Source organism: Eretmochelys imbricata, chromosome 26, assembly GCF_965152235.1.
Source record: "Eretmochelys imbricata isolate rEreImb1 chromosome 26, rEreImb1.hap1, whole genome shotgun sequence".
NCBI classification, from domain to species: domain Eukaryota; kingdom Metazoa; phylum Chordata; order Testudines; family Cheloniidae; genus Eretmochelys; species Eretmochelys imbricata.
The window spans coordinates 6,713,301-6,719,300 of record NC_135597.1 but is presented as its reverse complement, the minus strand read 5'-3'; positions in this window follow the sequence as shown (position 1 = coordinate 6,719,300).

Here is a 6,000-nt window from a genome sequence, read left to right as displayed (position 1 = left end):
ATACAGAGCGATTTGGATTGCTGGTAAAATGGGTGCAAGCAAACAAGATGTGTTTGAATATCTCCAAATGTCAAGTCATGCATCTAGGAACAAAGAATGCAGGCCATACTTACAAGAAGGGGGACTCTATCCTCGGAAGCAGTGACTCTGAAAAAGCCTTGGGGGTCAAGGTGGACTATCAGCTGAACACGAGCTCCCAGTGTGATGCTATTGCCAAAAGGCAAAAGCAATCCTTGGGAATAACGAGTAGAAATAGGGGGGTTATTTTACCTTTTGTATTTGGCACTGGTGCAATCACTGCTGGAATAATGTGTCCAGTTCTGGTGTCCACAATTCAAGGAAGATGTTGCTAAATTGGAGAGGAGTCAGAGAAGAGCTATGAGAATGATTAAAGGATTAGAAAACCTGCCCTGCAGTGATAGACGCAAGGAGCCCAATCTATTTAGTTTAACAAAGAGAAGATTAAGGGGCGACTTGATCACATTGTGTAAGTACCTACATGGGGAACAAAACTTGGTTAATAAGCTCTTTGATTTAGCAGACAAAGGTATAACAAGTTCCAATGGCTGGAAGTTGAAGTGAGACAAATTCAGGAAATAGGGCACAAATTTTTAACAGTGAGGGTAATTAACAATTGGAACAATTTTCCAGGGGTTGTGGTGGACCAACCTTCCCGGTGGTGGTAGGTTAGAATAAAAGACCGCTACATCTGCTTTAGAGCAACCCCAAAGTTTCAGTCTCATTTTGTTTGACCTTCACTTACCTAACCACTTCTTTAGGCAACAGTTGGCCGAGATGGGATACAAGCGCATAAGGGATGTTAATCCTTGTGCTTCAGGACACAGGCCAACCACTAAGTGATAGGGCTAAGGGAGAAACTTCCCCTATGGACAGGTTACTCTGTAAACATCCATTCGGTGGCAACTTACCCCTTTCTCTGAAGCAGCAGGTAGGGATCACTTTGGAGAAAGGATATAGGTTTCGATGGCCCATAGGACTGGCAAAGCCAGTGTTCCAAAGAGTTTTGCGGGACCTTGGTTTAGTCACTATAAACAGCCTTCTCTCTGTGATGACTGTTTATGTTGAAAACAAATTCTGAACAGCATTTCTTTCCTGCAATTGATTGCATTTTGTGAGAGAGTACTTGTGGCACCTCAGAGACTAACCAATTTATATTGGTTAGTCTCTGAGGTGCCACAAGTCCTCCTTTTCTTTTTGCGAATACAGACTAGCACAGCTGCTTCTCTGAAACTTGTGAGAGAGTGACTTTCATGTTTATGAGTTGTCTCAGTCTTGGGCCTTAACCAGAGACAAAAATTAAAGGGGGAACGCCCAACAAGTTAGCACACGTTCAGCATTTTGCCGGTAGGTGTGGTACTGAGCTCTAGCTGAGCAACTCCTTTTAGATAAAAGACAAGAACTTTCCTCAGCAGGATGCTTACATGGCATTTGTCTCCTATATCCTCCCCTGACCTCTTTTGCACTTGGGCATGCTGCAAACATTCCTTCTGTGGACAGTCAGATTTCTGTGTGCCTAAACTGGCAGACGCTCACACATTCCATTCTCTGACCAATTTAGCTTCAGTTTCCTGACAGCATGAAGTAGATTTGCCATTCGGAGCTTATGTTGAGACACATTTTTGCTTCGCTGGTCCCATCTTAGTGAGCTGAGCCCCCGCATTGAGCTTTAGACCACGAGGTGGCGCTCTAATCACTGGTGACTCTGAAATGCTGGTTTATATTATCACTGTTTTTTCATTTCTTGACTACCAGTTCCCAGTGCTGAAGGGAAGAAAATGATCAAGGTGAAAATTGGTAGTATCAAGGGTCCACGGGAGCATAGCTATTCAGCTGTTTTGCTGACATGCCCTTGATTCATGCTGTTTTACTTTCCTCCTTAAACTCTTCTTAACTCTATCCTATCAGGCCAGAGGTTTAACTCTAACTCGGTTATGTTGTTGGTGTGGGTTTAACTCGCTGCATGCTCACCTTCTGCATTGCACCAAGAAGGGAGAGGCTTTTCTTTTAAAGTGTTATGGGTTTTTTTAATAAAGCGCAAATTACATATGAAAGATGTTCCCTCATGCAGCACATAACCCCGTATGATGCTGCCGGGTGATCAGTTCAGTGATCAGTGATTATTCAAAAAGAAAGCACTTCTGCATCATCAACCTTGGGTTTCATCAGAGGTCTCCCATCCAAATGCTAACCAGGCCCACCCCTACTTAGCTGAAATCTAATGTGATAACAGCATAAGGCATCCATAACAACATTTGCTGCTTGATTGCAGGTGAAGCGGTAAAGTTTTGGTATAATGGTAATAGAATTTAGAATGAGTGGTGGACAGAGCAGCAACTAGCTGGGAAGAGAAATAAGAGAATGGGAGAGGAGTGGTTGAGATCAAAGTACTGATCAAGGTGAAGACAAATGTCCATTGCACTGAGAAGAACAAGGTCAGCTTGGAGAAGTCTCCATCCACGAGTGGCTGGTGCAGTTTATTAGGAATCTGGTTGTATTCTTCCTAATTATGTAGTAGTTTGGTACTGACTGCTGGCTCGTACTGCTCATTCCTTAAAGCTCTGTTCTTTCTCACCGCAGCTGAGCCAATTTTGCACTTAGCCCATGGAGTTCCTTAAACATCAACATTAAGTGTGAGCAAGAAACTCCCACCGGGTGTGTGGGGGGGAAAGCGTTATGAAACACTTTTTTTTTTTTTTTAATAGAATATGTGCAGCTGTATGAGAATACAGGGCTTCCTGGCCCAAGCTATAACCAAGTTACCACCATCTGAGGGCTGCTCTGGTATCCGGGGTGTGAAATGAATTGGTGCTGACACTCCAGTCGGGTCCATGTCATAAAACTACCAACTAGGTGGCTGGCACTGTTGTTGTTCGTTGCGTTGGGTATTGCATTAGCACCCAGAACCCAAAGTCATAAACCAGGGCCCCATTGTGCTAGACCTGTACCAACACAGAGCAAAATGATGGTCCCCAATTTAAATGATTGCCTCCCTTGTTGCTTACTTAATAGAGAGGCCAAGGATTGAATGGGTCGCAGAGACCGAATCCAGCTATTACCCCTACTGGTGTGAGTTTGAGGCACATTGCCCCCTTGGTATGGGAAAAACTTCCTTATTGTTATCCATGCTGTATCTCTTTGGTGGATAAGGAATCTGCCTGTAGTGATGGGCATTATATCAAGATCTAAGCTGACACAGTTTTGCTTTTAAGGAGGCAGCAGTTAATATTAAAATCACTCCAACAGAGAGATTCGTGGTGGAAATGAGCAATATGTTGTCTCTGCTTTGTGATTGTGCTAAACAACATTCAGATGCTTGCTCCAGGGTAAGAGACCTAATGAGAGACTGATGGTGCTTCACAGGTTGACCTGAGTCCCAGATAGCTGGAATGGATAGTTTAGTAATACTTCTCCCGAAGATGAATCGGGAACAGACAACTGATTGTTGCAATCACAAGGCCACTGGTGGTATTCCCCGTGAAAGGAATGATGGCCATATCTGGTGTAAATAAATGATGTTTTAGAAATGAATGGGGCTCTGCTAATTGACAAGAAGCAGAGAAATAGCAGAAATCCTATGCAAGAGTGTGTTCTCTCACACTGATAGGCTGACTGCTGGAAATGTAATCAGAGGTTTGGGTTAAGCGTTTTAACTTTTCAGAATAAGTGAATGAATTTGGAAATGAATATAGAACCGGGGGGGGGATCAAACCCTGAAGAATGTGCTGAAGGAGCAATCCTGGGCTGGCGGGGGCTGTGCATGTGGAGTGGGGGTGGAGTGGATCGCCAGCAGGTCTTTTAATACTTTAGGGTCTGATCCAAAGCTACTGAAGTATCTGGAAAGTCTCCCACAGACTTAATGGGTCATTTGCTCAGGCTCTTAGTTCTCGAGTTCTAGTTCTTTTCTGAAGGTCGCCCTTTGCAAGTCCTACCTATACCCATTTAGACTGAGGAGTCGGTAATCCAGCGCCTATTGACTTTCAGTGGGATTTGGGTTCTTAAACACCCCTAGTTTCCTTTGAAAATCCCTGTATCAGAGCTGGTCAGAAAACAGGTTTTCTGTTCCATGGGATATACTGCAATATCAAAATTTTTGTTCCAACTGAAGGCATAATGGTGAAATTTCCCATGGAATGCAAATTCCAAAAGTTTTTGTTTGAGATGAGGTTGAAAGGGTACCATATAAAATATTAAAATGTTCTATTATACAAGTCAAAATGAAATCAATTGAAACAAAGTTGAAATGAAACATTTTAACATTATCGACAGAAAATGTTTTAACTTCCTTCCATCAGAAACTTAGATTAAATCAACGCATTCCCACAAAATGTTTTGATTTCAGTGAAACTGCATTGATGGAAAACTGTTCCATTGCAATTTTTTGACCAGCTCTACCCAATATTATTCTTCAAAGGCTCCAACTGAGAACTGTTCAGATGAGAACTGAATTTAAACCTCTCCAGGGCTCAGGGATCTCGGTTTAGCCTGGCCTATTAGAGAGAGAGAGCGCGAATGGTGAAATGTACATTTTAACACCCCCTGCCCCAACTCTCAGGTGTATTTGGGTTCAATGGCTGAGGTTCTCTCTGAATTCCATCTTTTTAGTGCTCCTGTACCTTCAGGGGTCAGTTTTTTGATGGAGGGGAAATACAGCTTTAACGAGAGCTGGCTAATCCCCCAGGCATCAGACTTTCTGGAGTAACTGATGATGCAGATCCAGGAGAGAGAGAGAGAGAGAGAGAGAGATACATAGTCTGTGAGTAATGCCTCAGGTTTGACTATCCTTGCTGTGAAAAACAGCACAGAGCTGGAGGTGCTAGAGAGGGATGAACATAATGCCAAACGGGTTAAAGTGAGATGAGACCTCCACAAAAAAACAGCCTTGGAGGAGGAATGCTGCAAGACTAAAGCCCTAGAAAGGGAGGTAATTATAACGGATGCTTTGCTGTAAGACCATGTCTTACTATGTGTTTGTACAGCACCCAGCACAACGGGACCCTGAACCCCATTGGAGTCTCTGGGCACTACAGCCATATAGATATTAAATAATAATACACAGTAAAGTGATCCTGAATGGTCTGTTCTTTAGTGGCCTCCTGGAAAGCAGCTCACATTCCCTGTTCACCTCCTTGGCTGCAAATCATTTCAGTGCAGCGCTCAAGGAATGCCACAGCTCTCAGATTACAGCAAAAGCCCATGATATCACCCATCAGCCTAGCTGGTGTGTCTGAGCTTGGAGGGGGTGGGCCCTGGGAGGGGTTTGCTTGGATAACTCCAGTGAAATTTGCCAGGAAGAAGCAGGACCAGGATATCTGCAGCACATTTCCCTGGCTGCAGAGTATTTCCTAAAGGAAAGGGGACCCCTCAAACTGAGCTCTCTCTGCTCAGAAGAGGCACTTCAGTGCAAAGAGAGCAGAAGGAACTGAGCTCATCCCCCACCAAAGCATCTCCAGGTAAGTGCAGTCCTGCTGCATTGCAATCCAAAGAGTGGCCTTACTATTACAGAAGTAATGCCAGAGTGATTTGTGTGGGTAACTCTTTTTGATGTTGTTTGACAGCCAACTTCAACCAACCACCTAGCCTGTGTCGGGGCTGAAAGTCAACCTCACTACTCTTTGAACTTCTTTTATTTCTCCAACTTCAGTTGGTTATTTAGCATCTACATCTCAAAAGGAGGGCGAGGGTGGGGAGAGAACCAGTAAAACAGATCGTCTTGTATTCCTTTGGAAACTTGTTCTTAAAAAAAAAAAAATTCTGCAGATTTTCTCTGTCACTTGGTAAAGATGTTTGTGGTCAGGTAAAACTTTCTCCCTGGTTCGCCTACAAGAATGAGTTGGGACTGAACTAATGAAGTGGAAGAGCCGTGTTACTAAATGCCTGCAAGTTGAGACAGCGTAGATTCTGTAACACTTAGCCTGTACCTGATTGAGTCTAGGAAGCTACAGTCCATGCAATAACCTCTGTGTAAATGTCACCCATTTA